The sequence below is a fragment of the Equus przewalskii genome, chromosome 1 (genome assembly GCF_037783145.1).
Source record: "Equus przewalskii isolate Varuska chromosome 1, EquPr2, whole genome shotgun sequence".
NCBI classification, from domain to species: Eukaryota; Metazoa; Chordata; class Mammalia; order Perissodactyla; family Equidae; genus Equus; species Equus przewalskii.
The window spans coordinates 138,181,783-138,201,594 of record NC_091831.1 but is presented as its reverse complement, the minus strand read 5'-3'; the positions used below and the strand labels follow the sequence as shown (position 1 = coordinate 138,201,594).

Below are 19,812 nucleotides of genomic sequence, written 5' to 3'. Positions count from 1 at the left end.
TTCGTGCAATTCGGCCTAGGCGGCCCCCCCCCCGCCCCCCCCGCCCCGCCTCGGCTGGTCCCAAATATCGACCCACTCTCCCCAGCCGAGGGCCACTGAGTGGCAGAGGTGGGGGGGGGGGGCAGGGAGCGAAAGGTTAAATACTGACCCTGGAGGGCGACGGGAAAGGTCAGAGCCCGAGGGTCACTCACAGGCCCAAGGTTCCATCCCTCTCTGCCAGGCATAGAGCCACCAGGTCCCCTCCCCCAGCCAGGGTCCTGGCCCACGGAACCGGCGAGGGAGGAGCAGGGAGGGTGACTCCTACCAGCCCTGGCCCGGGTCGGCGGACGCTAGCGTGGCGGGTGGGTCCCAAGTCTGACATCGCAGTCCGGGCGCGCTCTGAGTCTAGTCTTTTGGATTGGAGTAGGAAGTTGGGGGGCTTTTAATTTATGCTCAGGACTATCATTTGTTCTGGGTTTCAGGAGGGAGGAGAAGCCACTAGAAGCTTCAGGAAAAGTCCCACGGAGTCCCCAGGGCAATCGCAGTTTCCCTCCCAAGGATGGGGTAATTTTGTAATTTTGTACTGTTTCTTTATTAGGTCCTTTAAAATCTGTTTTTCCTCCTTTTCCTTCCTTCACTCTCCTTCACCACCCTTTTCACTTCTCCTTTTCCCTATCTTTAAAATTTTCTTTTTAAATTCATTTTCTTTTTTTGAGGAAGATTAGCCCTGGGCTAACATCTGCCACCAATCCTCCTCTTTTTACTGAGGAAGACTGGCCTTGAGCTAACATCCGTGTCCATCTTCCTCTGCTTTATCTGTGGGACGCCTGCCACAGCATGGCTTGACAAGGGGTGCATAGGCCTGCACCTGGGATCTGAACCGGCCAACCTCAGCCGCTGAAGCGGAAGGTGGGAACTTCACCGCTGCGCCACCGGGCCAGTCCCCTTTTTCCATATCTTTTATTTCTATCTTTCCCCTTTCCTTCCGTTTGTTTTTTCCTCTCTACCTCTCCTTTCTCATTTTCTCCTCCCTTCCTTTCTTCCTTATCTTTCCTTCCTTCTTTCTTTCTTTTCTTCCTATCTTTCCTTCTTTCTTTCTACCTCTTTCACATTCTTTTCTTTTCTGCAGCTTTCTCCCCTCATCCCTCCCTCCTTTTCTTCCTTCTATAGCTAGGTGGAGGCCTGGCCCACCCCTCTCCACCTTGAGACTTTCACATGAAAGGTGCTGATTCCATTCTACATCGACAGCAAATAATCTTATTTTGAAAAAGGAAAGAGGTAAGTGAGCACTGGCATGCGGAGGGAGCACCTGCACCTCCGGGCTCTTTCCCCGTGGCTCCCCTGACACTTCTCAGCTGGGCCTTTGCAGGGTCCACGTCCTAGCCGGCTCAGGATCCTGCCCCCTTCCCGAGCTTGGGGCCCGGGCGTCCAAGGGCGTCCCTTTTGCTAACGCTCCCCACGGCGCCAGCTGGGCCCCTGACATCAGCAAGATTTTTTGGTTGTTGTTTTTATTTATTTGATTGTATTTTGAAAAGTAAAAATTAAACAAAGTGAGTCTCTGAGGCCATAACTCCTAAAAGCACCAGCCAAGCCTTAAATCTACCCTAAGGCACCAAGGATGGCCCAGTTGAAACCATTATCTAGATAATTAGACAAAACCCAAACTTCCTGCCACCCAGGAAGAGCCCCTTCTCAGCTATCCAGCTTCAAAGTCCACAACTAACTACGTGTTTCAGATAAGTGCACTGGCCGGGTGTGGAGGCAGCCTTATAGCCAGACAATCTACCAGCAAACGGCCCTTCCTCGGAAAGGAAACACAACAGATACTGCACAAAATCACTTGATTCTGGAAAAAAAATCAATATCAAAATTAGGTTTATTGTCTGCTTATATGATTAAAAATGACAAAGTGTTGCCTTTTATTTTTATAAAAAGACGGAAGGCTGAACAAAATAATTTACCATCGAGTTCTGCTCGTTTCATTTGCCTGGCAAAACCTGGAGAAGGCCGAAAGGGCGTCTGGGAAACGCAGCGGCGGAGCCAGAGGCCCCTGGCGTAGGGGTGAACTCGCCGTCGGAGGAGATGTGTGCTACTGTGTGTGCGAGGAGAATACATTTCCTAATCTCCAGTTTTCGGCAATGCTGGTCCAGCTGGATAGTTCTCAGTTCTGCCTCGTTCCAAAGAAATGCTGGGCCATCTGTCCCTTGCCTCTAACGTCTTTAACTCAAACCCAGGTCCCAGGTCTTTTTCCCCAAAATAACTCTCAAGATGACGCTGCTTTAGTGGTTGTACGAACCCGGCAGCGCCAGAGGTCTGCTTGGTCTGGATTGGGCTCGCTTCCCCGGAAGGCTTGCGGGGTTCCAGAGTCTGGGCTGCAATCAGGAAAATGGGGTTTCCGAAACCTCTGTGGGCTGGATTCTCCAAGTGTGGCGGGCGGTGCGCGCATTCGAGGAATACGACTGCATTGGGCGCGCGCTGGTTACACCAATGCCGGGGGTTACTGATCTACGTTAAAAACAAAAAGAAAAACCAAAAAAAAAAAAAAAATCCACCGTGTGAATCTCAGCTTAAACTCCTCTCCCCTATCCCCCAAATCCCAAAAGCGGAGTTAGAATCTACCCTCATCTCTCGGCTGCTGCTCTTGAGTGAGAGTCCAGAGTGCACGGAGCAGCTCCCAACCGTCCACTGCCTTGTTCTAGAACAAAGTGGCTCCCAAACGCGTGAGGGTTCATGGAGTGCGGCCCTCGAGAGCGAGCGAATACCTTCACAAACACTTAGCACCATTAAGAAAATAGCTACCAAGCCGGGTCCCTAAGAGCCCCAGACGCGCCTTCCGATTTGGAGCTGGCACTGTTTAGAGGGCTGCACACGCCAGAGGACTCATTTGTTAAAGTACTTAATTGGTCCTCCTTTTGTTCTGGAAACAAGAGGGCTTATCTCCTGGCGGTTGCTGAAATGGAACCCAACCAAACCTTCTCTTCCACGGAGTCCCTTGGGGCAGGGCTCAGCCAAGGTCATCCTGGCCTCCTGGTAAAGCAGTAGTGGATTATTTGTTACTTGCAAATCAGACAGGCCCGGTTGGGCGCCGACGCCGGGCTAACAGTGGTGGAGCCCCACTAGCTCAGCTGCCACCCGCTGTCGGCCTCGGCGTCTCCCTGTTCGCCCCTGTCCGCCCCTGTCGTACCGGGCCAGCGCACCCTCGAATCGGGTCACCTTTCCCACAGACGCTGAAGGGAGGTGGTGAGGGCGCGTGGCCTGAAGAGGCCTCCTTGGGGAGCAGAACAGCAGCGGGAGGGTTAGGACGTCGGGTGGCCCCTGCTGGGGGGCGGCTCGGGCTCCTTTCTGCAGATTCAGCCACCAGTTCCTCGGGGGAACAAACCAGACCTCTTTTTTCCCCTTCCCGGTACCTCTCTCCAGCCTCTTTTCCGGACCGGCCTCCCTCTCCAGCCTCGAGCACCAGGGAGCTGCCGGCAGAGGGTCAAAGGTTAGGCCTTCACTAGGCCCGGGTTTCCTCTCCGCACAGCCGTTGGCATGGCGCGAGTCACGAGTCTGGTCATTGCAGTCAGGGCACCCATTGCAAACCAAAGAGAGAACAGATGCTGATCTCACGGCTCCCTTCCCTCCTTATTCCTCTCTGATGACATGGGTGTGGACAATTAAATTCCGGAAATGATATCAAGACAATAAAGTCACTCATTTGGATATTTTAGGATTTTTTTTGGGGGGGGGAGGTTAATGATTTCTGCAGGTGTCCAAATTGGGGTGGTTTGAGCACAGGATTGACCTTGGGAGCAGGCTTCCATTGCATCGTTTCTTGTGCCCTAGAGCTTTCCTGGCCAGAGCTGAAAAGAAGTTGCCAGAAGGAATCCAGGAGAGGCAAATGAATGCCCAGCCTTCCAAGTAGGGAGATGTGTTCCAAAGGGGCCGACCTTTCGCACGAGTGGGGGCAAGGCCAGGAGAGTAAAAAGCAGATTTCTATGCATGTTCACGTGGCTCAATGTAATGAACACATCTCCATCAATTCCTGGAGGCAGAGGGCTCAATTTACTTCGGTTTTAGCTAAGGAACGTCCTCAGCCTCAGCTCTGACTGACTACAGAGCAGCCTAGTAGTTAGAATTCTCTCTCCAACGAAAGCGATAGTCAATAGAATTCTTGGTATCAAATGAGCAATAATTTGCTGTGGCTACATGCTGGATAATGAAAGATGTTAGCAGGATCAATAAAAAATGAAAACACTTTTACTTACATCTTGAGACACTGTTTTAAGAGAGCGAGAGGGATGCAACAAACCCAAAGCTAGGTTCAGAGCCACCCCACACCGGCCCTAGACCCACAAAGCTCTGCTACCACCAGACAGAGGCTCCTTGCTGCCAGGGCCTCTACCTTCCTCCTTCTGTGCTCAACGGCATGGAGGTTATTTACATCAAATTAACCCCTTAGAAACCAGTAATAATTTAACTATCAGGGTTTTAAATTTTTTCTTTTTTTTTCCTACAGCGAGAAATAATTTTAAATTGTTTTCCATCAGAACTAAAGGTCACCTAACTGGTTGTAGTTTACAGAAAAAATAGGAAAGCCTCCCAAAGCTGAATTGTCCTTTGAAATGCCTCAAAATGTGCACTTGACCAAGAGCCCTCCGATGGGCTGTGTTCTTTGGTTGTGCATGCACAGGCAAAGGAATAGATTTAATTACTTTTGATTTATAATAGATGGCCATTAAATCTGGAAAATTCAGACCTTAAACTCGCTCTTTCCAGACTAGTTAATTCCCTCATCTACTTTCATACTCATTTTGTCTGTTCACTTTGTTCTCAATTTGCACCTTCCAGCCTGCTTTTCTCACCGTTCAATCTCAAACATTCCTCTACGTACCTGGTCCCTAAGAAACCTATTGTGAAACGATCGAGAAAGCATTCTACATATTTTTAAAGATACCAAGACTTGAAAAATGAGAAAAATATCCCGAATGCTCTGCGTAAAACAGGTGCAACGAAAAAGCTCATAGCCAGACAGCTTCCAGCACTGGAACCAATACAAGGAAAGAACATTGGGAAATGTGTGTTTGGCTGCTTCTGTGGGTTTAAGAAGCTTACATTTTCTCATCACTTAAAAAAGAAAAGACACGAATTTAGCCGCCGCTTTATGCCCTCTGACCAGAGGAGCTGGTTCTGTCACCGAGATAACGGTCAGTGTTACAAGAACAGTGGCCTGGGATCATCTTTGGCAGCTTTGGGCTGGATTTGGAGAGACAGCCTATCAACCTGGGAGACTTAGCGGGAACCAGCCCAGGGAAGTGCAGGCAAAGTCCAAGCTGTGGATTTCCCCAGGTGAATGAATCTGGCTGGCTCCCTTTCTACGACGCACCCGAATGCAGGTGCGGTTCTGCCGCCGTACGCTGCTTCCCAGGAGAACCGCGCACAAACCGCAGACGCGAGCTCGCGCACCGGCTGCCGCGCTGGGCACGCCCGGATATTTACACGCTGTGTGGGAGGCTTCCTCCCCGCCCTCTTTTGCTACTTTAAACTCCCCAGGAGGACCTGTTAGTGGCAGAAGCTGGAAGGGGGGCGCCCCCCCTCGGTTCCCCGGCCGTGACGCGGCTGCTGCCTTCCGCCCTTGGCTCCCACCCTGTTTGCGTGGCCGCAGGCTCAGCAGTGGACCAGCGTGGCTGGGCCCCTGGAGCCCCTGCCCGGGCCTAACCCCCCGCATGCGCCTGTGAGACTGGCTTACCCCGGTGGGCGAGTCGCGGCGCATTAGCGGATTTCATGGCAAGTTGCTTCTGTGACAAGCGATCAGGTTCGCGTTTGAGGATTTGCCCCCTAGGAGGGAGGGAAACGAGAGTCAATCTGCATAATTTCAAATAAGAAAGTAATCAGGAAACGGGGGAGCCTAATTTCAAGCCCCCTAATTCCCCTCTACCCCGAACCTACAAGTACCCCCGCCACCCCCTACCCCCGCGCCAATGCACAGTAATTGTAATCCGCACACGTCGCAGGTGATACCTTTTATTGCGCTCATTTTAAAGACAGGGACTGGATGGCCCCCTCCACGAAGCCTTTCTCGGCAGCCGGGCCCGGGGCAGATGGGCCCGTCAGGCCGCTCCTGGGCCCGCGGATTCCTGCAAGGTCTCGAGGTGAGGGGTGCGGCAAAGAAAGACCTCGGGCTCCGTGCCAAGCGGCCCCGTTCGGCGCCCAGGGTCTGAGCCAGACGCACAAACCCAAATTCCCTCCAGCGCCTTCGGCTCCATCTTTAAGTCCAGGCAAAGATCAATTCTCCCTCTCTCTTGCACACACACATTTGCAGCCATAAATAAACAGCTCCCAGCTAAATCAGGAACCGGAGAAGAGAAAGAGAGAAGAAAGAAGAGAAAAGGATGAGAACCGTAGCACCGTTCTTGTTTCTCCCGGGCGCCGGATGGCTCTTTTTGGTCAGGCCAGCCTCTCATTTGGGGTTGCAACTTGCATTTGAATAGCTGCCTGGGCTTGTTATGGACCCGGGAAAGCTCTGAAAGGGAATCACTATGCAAATTGTCCCAGTTACAATCGAAAGGTTCGATCTCCAGGAGCTGCCTGACGGAAGTTGATGTCAGCTATCTGTGCATTAGGGTTGCATTACTGCCTTCGCCGGCCTCCTCACCACCCCCGCTCGCGCCTGCCAGGGAGCCTTTTTGTTTTTTTTCTTATGTGTATATTTTCCCTCAGTGATTAAAAAAAGGGAAGAAAAAAAGGGCTGAAGGTAGCGGCGTAGCTGGCTCAGGCCTGGGCGGCCCACGGGCGGAGGGGAGGAGGTGCGGCCCCTCGGGTGGGCGGGGGGTGGGGGGTGTCCATTCTTTTGCAGCAGGTGTTGACGGTGCTTCTGAAATCAGACATTTAGAAACGGTTTCTAGCGCTTTGCAGGACTCGGCGACTGCGAGGGGTGGGGGCGGCGATGTCCGCCTCCGCCCGCCTGCTTGATCCTACAATGCCGGCTGCAGATCAATACCCGCTCACTGTAATCCCAGTAATTGTAGGGCTCGCGGCTTTTATTTTAAAGAAATAGGACACTAGGGCGCGGGCGGGCGGCTGAAGCAGCGCGGCTGGGCCGCGGGGCCTCCGGGCGCCTCGTGCGGCGTCTTTTACCCTAGAGCCCTGAAAGCTCCCCGCCGTGGGGTGGTTTTGGGATTCCAGCGCGCGGGTCTTAGCTGGGCCCGGGCCGGGGGCCGCCGGCACCGTGAGGCTCGCCGGGCTTCTCGCCGGGAATGGCGCTCGCGCGAACGCGCTCCTGGCCGCTCAGGGCAGGCCGCGTGCTGCAGGGCGTGCGGCGCGGGATCCGGCCTTTCCTCTGCAGGCCAGGCCCGGGGATGGGCATCTTGGGCTCGGAGGCCGCCCAGGCTCCAGACCTCGACGGTCGGGATGCTGGAAGCCCGGCCTTCCGGCGTAGAAGGCGAGAAGTTTTGTCCCTCACCGGCCGCCTTCCAGGGCCTGAGGCCGGGCCCGGCTGCCGGAGGCCTGGCGGAAGCCATGCTGCAGGCCTAGCTTGGGCCCGCTCTGCGTCGGGCGTCGGCCTCGGAGGCTGGCAGGGCCGCCGAGATCCGGCCGTTTTTCGCCGGCGCGGCCTCTCGGGCCCTGGTTTCCTCCGGGAGCGCGGGGCGGCGCGTCTGGCCGAGGCCCAGCGACCCCGCCGCGCCGCGGGCCGGGCTTGTCCCGCAGGCCGCCTGCTGCCTCTGCTGCCCGCGCGTTGCTGGCACAGCCGGGGCAGGACCGCTGGGGCCTGGGGCCGCGGCCCCCGCTCGGCTGGCAGCCCGCAGCTTCTGGCGCCCCCGAAGATGACCATCTGTCATTCAATTAAGGTTTCAGGGCAGCTGATGGAGGAGCCAGGGTCAGCGACCCCAGGACAAAACGGCCTGCTGCCTCGGATAGGAGAAGTTCAAATGTTAAATGCAGAACATTGTGTCCTCTCCCAGGCCGGGCCCCCACCCCGGCCGCAGGTCCGGCCGGTGGACAGCAGCGGGGTGAAGGGCAGCGGTCATTAGCACTTAGATTTCAGCTCTGGGCCGGGCTCCTTCTGTTGGGTCATTTTGACCAGAGAACCTTTAACCCTTTCACACCAGCCCTCCCTCTAGGGAAGGCCAGCTTGTCTGAAGGAGGAAAGAAAGAGAGGGAGATCAGATGCACCCATAATAAAGAGGGGTCAAACTATATTTCTGGCCACTTCTCTGTAAGAGAAGAAAACCTGTAAGAAGAAAAGCAGTTCCTTATAGCTAAAACAAACTCCAAGGTCTTCATAAAGTTTTGTTTCTTAATTTTTAGTTTTGGGGATGAAGTACATTCATTAAGTGTGATCATGGAACTGCTGGGCTAGGGTGGGGAGAATGGGTTTGTAAAAAAATTCCAGACTCGGGGCTGGCCCCGTGGCCGAGTGGTTAGGTTCGCGCGCTCCGCTGCAGGCGGCCCAGTGTTTCGTTGGTTGGGATCCTGGGCTCAGACGTGGCACTGCTCATCAAACCACGCTGAGGCAGTGTCCCACATGCCACAACTCAAGGGACCCACAACGAACAATATACAACTACGTACCGGGGGGCTTTGGGGAGAAAAAGGAAAAAGTAAAATCTTAAAAAAAAAATTCCAGGCTTAACTAACATAATTAAGTGAGTGGTGCTGAGCCCCAGCCAGCTACAGACAACTCCATTTAAAATGTTGGTGATGAAAAGTCTCCATTGCAGCCAGCCTCATCTACAGTTGAAAATAGGTTGGACAGTGGGCCTTTCCCTTTTGGGACTTTCCTGTAAAAAAATGAGGTAAAAAAGTAATTTTAACTAATGGAATTCATAAAATACATTCATTAAGCATCCACATGCTGTGGACATTTAGGTGTTAACACTAGAGAGAGGGAGAAGCAGCCACATAGCAGTTTTCAGTGGAAGATTCAACTATTCCTCTCAATTATTAACCATGAAGCCTGAAAACAACTCTATTAGCAAGATAGCATTTCAAGGCTTGGAAAACTAGGTCCTTCAGCAGGCAACTTAGTAATAGAGGAAGGACCCAGGGCTTCTGGCTTCCAGCCCCAGTTCTCAACATTAAACCTAGTCCCTACTTTTTGGAAGTAACTATCAAGAAATCAATTAATCAATCAGACATTCAGCATTGAAGCACCTTCGCAAATTTTTCATTGGATAACAATGAATAATGCATGGCCCTCCAGTATATTGACTGTGGTAAATGGTCTTTAAGGTAAGGTGCTTCAACAAGTACTGCCTTTAAATAAAATCAAAATAAAAAGTTTACCGCAATCCTAATAAATTGTTCAGTCATCTTCCTATTGACTCATGTAGCATCTTTCTTCAGGGGCATTTGGAGTTATTTTTTTCCCCCTTACAAACAGACCAGAACAAATTGATGAATTGAGCTTTCACTATGCTAATTTAGACATTATAAATATTTAATTAACATCCCTAATAGCCAGTCATAGAGGGCCCCCACTCTACTTTACACTGTTCTTAATCTAAAGTAAATGCTTTTCCCATTAATAGCCTGATGCCATATTAGCAGCTTCCTCGGTAAAAGGGCCCCATTTAGTCCAAAAGGACGGGGGCATTGAGTAGTCTGCATTAGATAGGGGTTTAGTCCTGTTTGTAAAGGATGCTGGGAGCAGTGTCACGTCTCTACAAATTCCACCTTTCCCAGTTCTTGCTTACGTGAGACCATCCTAAGAATAGGGACGACCTCCCAATTTCATTTTTCTAGACAAGGCAATATTTTGAGGTCATACTAGAATAAAAATGAATTTATTTTAGTACAGCTTACATTAAAAAGTGGATCATAGATAATGGGTGACAAATTTCCAACTATGGAACGTCCTAGTCTTTTCAACAGAGTGGTGCAGTGAATAGGTTTCTAAACTAGGAGTCAAAGGACCTAAGTTCAAATCCTGTGACACTTACTAACAGCAAGACCCTTGGGCAAAGGATTTAACCCCTCTGATCCTCAGTTTTCTCTTTTAATATGGAGATAATTAATGTCTATGCCCCAAGGTTACTTTAAAGATCAAATGGAAGAATATATGTGGAATTGCTGGGCATACAGTAGATAATTAATACTGGGTTAATTCCTAAATGCCTGCCAAATGTTCATTAACCTTTCTCTCCCCTTATATTTATTCTTGTCTTCTCTGAAATAACCGGTTACCATAATCTAACAATATATTTGCAAATGTTGTTTGTCTCATCCATTTTTGGATCTAGTTTCTGTGATGTGAAGTGGGGAGAAACTGAGAGGCCTCAGCCTGGACCAAGAGATGATGTAAGAACAGATACAAGAATTTAGACTTTCAAGAGCTCTGAGTCATAAACTCTGATCACTGAAACGTCCTTACACAACAGTCCTTGTGTGGTTTAGAAAGATTCCAGAAGCAGCATTAAATTTCCCAGGGGGCACGAATCGGGCCAGAACGGAGAGTTCAAGAAATTAGAAACTCTCCAGCCTGATCCAAATCCGGGCCTAGAATCTGTAGATGCTGAACATTAAACAGCTGAAGAAAGGAAAAGAAGCTTCGCACCGTTTAAATGGAAAACCTTGCAAAGACAACCCATCTTATTCTGAGAATATTTCTCAAAGAATTTGAGGAAAAAATTGAATTGACTTGTTGGATGTTGCTGGTTACAGAGACAATAGAAACCTTGAATTATTCTTATTTGCCAGCACAAAATAAATACTACTTAATGTAATATAGGCATCAATATTGACAAGATAGATATTTATCTAGATACAGTAAATATCGTAGTAAAACCGTATCCTTTTGATCTTTGGTACAAATCAAATTTTCCTTTTTGTTCTTGGTTAGCAATAGAAAAGCCCAGATAAAAAGATCAATTGGAAAGGGGTAGGGGATTGGCTTGGACAGTTTCCCAAGTAGCAGATAGTAGTAGGAAGTATTGGCAGACAGATAGCAGAAGCTGGCACTGGATAGCTCACTCTTTCTTCCTTGTGCTGCTCTTCCACTCTCCTGCTGTCTGTCACTTCCTCTCTCATTTTCTCTTTCTGCTTTGTCATGATACATTAAATAGAAAGGGAACGTTTTGCATGCCCCCCGCTGCAACAATTTGTTTTGAGGTACCTAGTTTTTATTCTATGTTTTTGACGAGTGGCTCCCAGGGCTGTGTCCCAGAATGTTACTTTCTGGGGACACCATTCCTTCTATGGGAATGCTTGCTGTGGGCTTAGAAACTCTCATTACCTGCTTCTTGGGCCTCCTGAGTGAGGGCAATGGACCTCTTGGAGTTAAGCTATGGGGAGTTGCCCCTGAAGATCTTAGGAAGAGGGTGGAAAGAGATTAGCAGTATGGAAAACGTCATGTTTGCTACGCCATCCACTGCCCACTGTGTGCCCGGCACCTTGCTGGGCACAGGATTTAAGAGGAAATAAGAAGTGGTCCCTGTTACTGATCTGAGGGAAGTGATAGATATTTAGATGCTATTTCAGAGATCTGAAGAAAGCTTTCAAAGTAGAGGGGGTACGTAGCTGCCTGGGCCAGGGAGTTTGTCATCAAAAGCTTTACCTAAGGAGACACCCCCTCAGACTGAGGAGGAGAGATGGAGTTGGGCAGATGAAGATGAGAACGGGGAAGGACATAGAGGCAAAGAGAATGAATACTATGTGCAAAGGCACTACAGTCTGAGTGTTCAGCCTGGCGGGCGTGAGGTGTACAGCTCAAGAAGAAAGTCAGCCGGGGCCTGTGAAGGGCCTTGTTGCCAAGCTGGGTTTGGATATCATTTACTCAACAGGGAACCAACAGAAGTTTTTAAGCAGGCAAGTGAGATGATCAAATTTATTGCTTAGGAAAATAACTGGTGCCAGAATAAGATTGGGGACAGGAAGGCCAGTATAAAAACGACAAAAACAGCAAACCAAAACACAACTGGTATCCATACTACTGGTGTATGTGAAGCCCTAATTCATCAAATGATTTTCCAAATCCCCATTTTTCTTATTTAACCACAGAGAAGTCATAGTATCAAACTTATCTGAGGAGAATGTGTGATTTTTTCTGTTTACTATTACTTTTGGTTAATTTTCCCTTCTATTACAATAAGTACCCCATAGCCTCGCCTTTCAATCTTGTCGTTCTCTGTTGAACCTGATATGGATGTTTTCTGCAGACAGCCATTGTCCCTGGATTGGAAGCTTGTCTTCACTGGCAGTGCGAGCTGGTCATATTCAAACAAAACGCTAAGCAGCTCAAAAAGCCTTGCAGAATAGAGTGGATCTTCACTATATGTCTTCTCGAAAGTGTCTTAAAACCTACACTGCCCTTTCTCATATGGCCCTCACACATTAAACTTCCTAAAGTTCATCTTTAAACATCTCTTTGTTCTTCCCCCCAAGTTTCTCCCCTTCTTCCTTCCTAATGAAATTCCTATATTGCTGGATAGCAATGTGCCCAGATATGCAACTGTATCTCTCAATCTTTCTTGAAGAAAAGAGTAGTGGTCCATGAGAGATAAGCAGGTGTCTTGTGGTGAGACTTCCAGAAAAGTACATTAAAAGGGGCTGAATCAGCTGGGATGTGTGACCTTCCATCCTTGCCCCTTTCTTTTTCCTGATGCCTGGATCGTAGACTTGATGGTTGGAGCTGCAGTGATCATCTTGCCACTATGAGGCAATTTTGAGGATAAAAGCTATGTGTTAAAGATGGCACAGCAGAAAGATAGAAGGAGCCTGGTTCCTGATGATCATGGAGCCATCATTTCAGCTTTTAATTGTGTACCTCTGGATTTTTTTCACAGGAGAGAAATAGGCCTTTATCGTATTTAAGTCAAGCTTATTTCAGATGTGTTACTAGCAGCTAAATGTATTTCTAAGTGATACAGCCTCCACAGATTTTGAAAGTAGATTCTAAAATCTGGCAATCCTTGCAGGGGTGTATTGACATTATTAATCAATCAAAAGTATCATATTTCCTCATTTTCTTCACTTTGACAGTCTGTAACTTATCATGGCATATTGGTTATTTCCCTTTTTGTCTTACTGCATACAGGTACATTTGGATTTCTTGTTACTTATCCTAACACTAGTTTTTATTGTATGTGCTCCCATTCATATGTCTTCTTTTATTTATCTCTGTTTCTCATATGAAATGGCTTTGGATTTTCTCATATTTCTTTCTTTCTTTTTTTTTTTTTAAGATTGGCACCTGAGCTAACATCTGTTGCCAATCTTCTTCATTTTTTTCTTCTTCCCCTCAAAGCCCCCTAGTACATAGTTGTATATTCTAGTCGCAGGTCCCTCTGGCTCTGCTATGCAGGACGCCACCCCAGCATGGCTTGATGAGTAGTGCCAAGTCCGTGCCCAGGATCTGAACTGGCAAAACCCTGGGCCGCCGAAGTGGAGCACTCGAACTTAACCACTCGGCCTCAGGGCCGGCCCTTGGATTTTCTTATACTTCTTAAACCAGACTTATTCATTATTGACAGTTGTAAGCTTCCAATTACTTCGTTAGATCTTCAGTGAGCATATCTTTGAGCATTTATATTTTGAAATATATACTCTCAAATGATAAATTGCTTTATTTTCATTTCTTCTTTACATCACTATTAGAGCATTATAAATGTGAGCATCAGTAGGTTATATTATTAATTAATTATACTTTAAGGTAGTAAAGGAGACGTAATGAAATATTTGTTAATAAAGGGGGAATTGGGTCTGATTAGGTTGATCAGTTCTCTTCCAGACACTGTTACACAAAATGTCTTCTTACCCAGGCTGACATGGGCTGGGTCCTGAGGCAGGCCTTCATCCAGGTGGGGCTGAAAGTGATGGAGACTATTATGCATCGACTGAAAAGAATGAAACATTGGTTAGTAAGAGGATGCCCTAAATGACCTTGTCCACAAGGCATGCAATTAAGGGTTTCTCTTGTACTTGAGTTTGATTAATCTATTCCTATCTCCTTTGAAACTTATAGCACTATTATATTTTCTGTTGCGATATACACTTTTCCATTCAGATTTATTGAAACAAATAACAAAATCCCCAAATCTGTAGAAATCTGTCTTCACACGCCTTTTTCTGTTATTGCTTTTATTTCAACACTGGAGCATTTGGCTTCAAACTACCGACTTTTGTTGTTGTTCCTGAGCATGGTGTCCAGTTACACATTACAATGGCCAGTGTCTTATGACTCATTTGATCTAAAGTTCCTAAAACAAAACACTGATACATGAAAATGCTGAATCTATTCCTTGAAATGTGTGTTCCTTCCTTCTTGTGTTCTAGAGATTCAGAACTCATAGTCACTGAAATGTAGGTCTGGAAACAGAATAAAAATAGAGTGACTCATCTAAGGAGAGAGAGAGTGATAGGCTGTTTGAAATAGGAATAGAAGTAGAAATAATACTTTAAGCCAAATTGAAGCTATAATGCTTCTTAAATTTGTGTTAAAAATCCATCATTTTCGATGGGACCAAAAATAAAATTTCAGTGACTTTTGTGGACTATAAAGCAGGAATCTAATAAACCTTATGTTCTTCTTAGGAAAGCTGGGGTGAGAAGGTTACCCTACAGGTAGAGATCTGGACTTTTAGCCCCGCTCAAAGCAGAGTAGTTCCATTTTATAAAATATTTTGGGTATGAATTAGTTTGGGTAAAGAATTTATCTCCAAAACCTATGGGAAAGCATTGTTTACTACTCTTTTTGTTGACCTTAAGTAGGCATATGTAATCAGTATTTTCAGCACCTCTGGATAATTTAGTTCTCATTCTTAGGAAAATCTGTGATTACTAACAAATGAACAAATACAATGAAAAATTCTCTTTTAAAAATTAGCATTCAAATAAAAATGTCTTGACCCATATTGATAAAAATATTCCACTTGTTTTTCTGAGTTTTTAGTTTTGTTATGAAATGTCAAAGATCCCTAACTAGATTTTATGATATTAGAAAATTAATGATAGTTCCTTATTAACATAGGTGGTTTACGTATTTCAAGAGTTTTTTTTTTCCATAATGACAATTCAAATGCAATTTTGCTTTATAGAGATAATCTGAATTGGAATAATATCACAATTTGCAGAGCTACAGAGTGATACAGATGTTTAAAACATGGTTCTTTAAAAATGAATGTAAGAGACATAACATTATCATTCTTAAGGATTTTGCAATAGGGTGTATATTTGATACTGACTTAATATTACTCTGCAGGATGAATTATAGTCTGAAGTTCCATTAACATTTAATTTACATTTAAGTTGAAGTAGATATGGCTATTTCATGCATCATGACTTCTCTGCATGTTTCATTTCAATTTTCCAATTGTCAAAAAAGAACAATGCTATCTTCCTACTTGTTTCAAATTTTATTTAAGAGGCACAAATAAGGCAATGCCAAGTTAGATTTTCTAAAAAAGGACAGAGATGGATGTATTAGGATAATCATTTATTTTGTTTGGTGATATAGATGGTATGCCACCTTCCTTCTATTGACTCCAATAAAGTTGAGACATGCTTGCTCAAATCAATAAATGTGTCTGTTAAGATGGACTCACTTGATAGTTAAAGAACAGTAGTTGAGTGCTACAGTGGCACCAGACAACACTGGAGACTCGAGCAGGGCCTGGACTACATAGGGCTTGGTGGGTCATGATAAAGATGTCTGCATTGTATTCCAAATGCAATGGGAAACATGGGAAGAAATTTTAACAGTGGCATGATCTAATTTGTGTTTTAAAAGATTCCTCTGGCTGCTCTATGGGGAATGAAGAGTAAGAGTTCAAGAGTGGACGTGGGGAACGTTTACAGGCTATTGCAGCTTCAGGTGACAGATGATGGTTTCAAGTGAGAGATGAAAGCGGTGGCTGTGGAGAGGGAGGAAAATGGAACTTTTGGACACCAATCTTTCTCAAACTCTTCCAGAAAAATTGAAGAAGAGGGAACACTTCCAAACTCATTTTATGAGGTCAACATTACCCTGATATCAAAACCAGACAAAGACTTCAAAAGAAAGGAAAACTACAGGCCAATATCCTTGATGAACATTGTGATATTGTGATTTATAATAAGAAATATATATTTGGTGTTCGTCCCCATTTCTGGCAGAGCTCCCCAAACCCTTGGAATTTCCTAAGTGATGAGAATGATAAAGGTGTCTCTTGTTATGTTAATAAAGTGACCTTTGGACCCACTTTATTTGTTTTCCTGATGAACCGACGTTTGAATGATTTTTTTAAATTGTTTTTCAGGATTTTATTGAAGTGCTGTAATGTGTCAGCTTGATCAGCCTGTTAGAAAGAGGAGAGTGGCTTGCACTTTGAAAACAGTAGGAGGATACTCATCATGAGAAATTGCTGCTGGAACATAACCATGGATTTACTTTTCCCTCTATGACTCTGAAGGAGGCAATACTGATGCACAGTGGCAAAGAAATCGTTACCCAAAGTCCTTGACTATTTCTTATAGATCTTATGTTAGGGTAGACTATCTGCTATAACAAACTAACCTCAAAAACTTCAATGGCTGGGCTGGCCCAGTGGTGCAGCAGTTAAGTTCGCATGTTCCGCTTCTCGGCGGCCTGGGGTTCGCCGGTTTGGATCCCAGGTGTGGACATGGCACCGCTTGGCAAAAGCCATGCTGTGGTAGGTGTCCCACATATAAAGCAGAGGAAGATGGGCACGGATGTTAGCTCAGGGCCAGTCTTCCCCAGCAAAAAGAGAAGGATTGGCAGTACTTAGCTCATGGCTAATCTTCCAAAAAAAAAAAACTTCAATGGCTTACCCCAGCGAACGTTTATTTCTTGTTCAAGAAAGTCTAGCATGGATGTTCCTGGTTGATGGATAGCCTTCACTGTGGTCACTCAGGGATGCAAGGCCCTTCCAGCTTGGTGTCCTCTGATAGAGCCTCTGCACTGGTTTGGGAGGTAGGAAAGAAAATGAGGGCCACCCCTCAGAGGTCTTATGTGCAAGGTCCAGTAGTGCCCATCACTTCCACCTACATTCTATTGGTCACCCACGTCCACCTGCAAGGGATGATGCGGAATGAAGGTTAGCTTTGTGTCCAGGAGGAAAGAAAACAGTGGTGAGCATTGGATACGGGTCTCAGTTCTGAAAGACCCTGTTCTTGAGTTCACGGTTCATCCTTTGCGCTTTGCTGAAGCCATCTTTGATTTAAAGGAAAGGAGGTACAGAACTCTCCCCTCATATCTGACAAAGTATCTCTCTAAGCCTACCTTTGGAAACTGGAAATTAACCCTTCAATTCTTTTGTTTAATAAATATCATGTCTTTACTCCCAAATAAGCTAGTCTACCTGTTTGCCGTATTTTGCTTTTATAGAACTACTATTTGCTGAGTCTCTCATTTGAGACATTTTAAATTGGTGAAATTCAATAATTTTTGACTTACAAACATGGCAATTTTACATTACTCAGCCTAATAGAAGGTTCAGATACATCTTAAATACCTTCCTTTCCTTTACTTCTGACATTAATTGGTCTTCAAGTGTGAGTTATGCTACTTCCGAAATAAATGGGCAAAGGACTTGAATAGACATTTCTCCAAAGAAGATATACAAATGGCCAATATGCACATGAAAAGATGCTCAACGTTATTAGTCATTAGGGAAACATAAATTCAAACCACAAAGAGATACCAGTTTACCCACTAGGATGTCTATAATCAAAAAGATTGACAATAACAAGTGTTGGAGAGGGTGTGGAGAAATTGGAACCCTCTTACATTGCTGGTGGGAATGCAAAATGATGCAGCTGCTTTGGAAAACAGTTTGGCATTTCCTTAAAAAGTCAAAGATAGAGTTACCACATGACCCAGCAATTCCGGTTCTAGGTATATATCTAAAAGAACTGAAAACACATGTCCACACAAAAATCTGTACGTGAATGTTTGAAGCAGCGTTATTCATAACAGCTAAAAAGTGGAAACAACTCAAAAGTCTAGTGACATATCTGTGAATAAATAAAATATTCATACAACGGTTTACTATTCAGCATAAAAAGGAATGAGGCACAGATAGATGCTACAACATGGATGAATCTTGAAAACTTTACGTGAAGGAAGCCAGACACAAAAGGCCATATCTTGTATGATTCCATTTATATGAAATGTTCAGAATAGCCAAATCCATAGAGAGAGAACATGGATTAGTGGATGCCAGGGGCTGGAATTAGGAGGGAATGGGACGTGACTGCTAATGGGTATGGAGTTTCTTTTTGGGGTGATGAAAATATTCTGGAATTACGTAGTGGTGATGGTTGCATAACTTCTGCACATAATAAAAATCACTGACTTGTACACTTTGTAAAGAGGAATTTTATGGTATATGAATTGTTTTCAATACAAAATTTAAAAAAGAATGCATGATATGTATTTTTCATATAGTTAAATATGCCAAAGATGAAAATATAAAAACAATCACCTGGGTATATTTGTTTGGGTCTGTGTCTGAGCTCTTTATTCTGTTTCAGTCATATATGTGTCTATCCCTCAGTTAATATCATATTGTTGTGATTATTGTAGCTATATAGTGAGCCTTAACATCAGGTAGACTAGTTTCTCCCACATTATTTTTCTTCATCAAGCTTATTTTAGGGCCTGTGTTTTTCTGTATAAATTTTAGAATAAGCTCGTCTTTATCTACAAAATCTCGCTGGGATTTTGATAGGAATTGCATTAAACCCATATATCAACTTGGGGAGAATTGACATCTTTACTTTGTTGTCTTCCATTCATGAATATGGTATTTCTTTTCATTTTTTCCCAGCTTTCTTGAGGTATAATTAACAAATAAACTTATAAGGCATTTCAAATGTATGCCGTGATGATTTGTATATGTGTACCTTGTGAAAGGATTCTTCTCATCTAGTAAATTGACACATCCTTCACCACTCATACACACACACATATGTATTGATTATTTTTTCTGGTGATAACATTTAAGTTCTAATCTCTTAGCAAATTTCCATTGAACATACAGTGTTATCAACTATCATCACGAGTTTATACATAAGATCCTCAGACCTTACCCATCTGATAGCTGAAAGTTTGGACCCTTTTACCAACCTCATCCTATTTCCCCCACCTCCCACCTCCCAGTTCCTGGCAACCACTTTTCTACTCTCTGTTTCTGTGAGTTTGACCTTTTTTTTTTTTTTTTTTTCAGATTCCACATATAAGCGATACCATGCAGTATTTGTCTTTCTCTGTCTGGCTTATTTCACCTAGCATAATGCCCTCTGGGTCCATCCACATTATCGTAAATAAGAGGATTTCCCTCTTTGTTATGGCTGAATACTATTCCTTTGTGTATATGTGTGTATATATATATACCACATCTTCTTTATTCATTCATTCGTTGAAGGACACTTAGGTTGTTTCTATATCTTGGCTATTGTGAATAATGCTGCAATGAACATGAGCGTGAAGATATCTCTTCAATATCTTGTTTTCATTTCCCTTGGATATATACACAGAAGCGAGATTGCTGGGTCATGTGGTAGTTCTATTTTTAACTTTTTGAGGAAATCTCACCCTGTTTTCTGTGGCTGCTGTTCCAATTTACATTCCCGCCAACAGTGTACAAGGCTTCCCTTTCCTCCACATCCTCACCAACACTTGTTATTGCTTGTCTTTTTGTTGATAGTCATTCTAACAAATGTGAGGTGCTATCTCACTGTGGTTTTGGTTTGCATTTCCCTGATAATTAGTGTTGTTGAGCACCTTTTCACATGTACCTGTTGGCCATTTGTCTGTCTTCTTTGGAAAACTACTCAGTTCCTCTGCCCATTTTTTAAATCGGATTGTTTGTTTTTTTGCTATTGAGCTGTGTGAGTTCTTTATGTATTTTGGATATC

General features: G+C 45.1%; 1 long non-coding RNA gene across 1 annotated transcript; it reads left to right on the top strand.

Annotated features, from left to right (window-relative positions):
• Window positions 1-286: 286 nt before the first annotated feature.
• Window positions 287-2,526, top strand: LOC139083935 (uncharacterized). The gene is made up of 5 exons (XR_011541097.1): window positions 287-341; window positions 462-543; window positions 700-888; window positions 1,150-1,257; window positions 1,915-2,526. It is a non-coding gene; the product is annotated as an uncharacterized lncRNA (long non-coding RNA).
• Window positions 2,527-19,812: the final 17,286 nt, after the last annotated feature.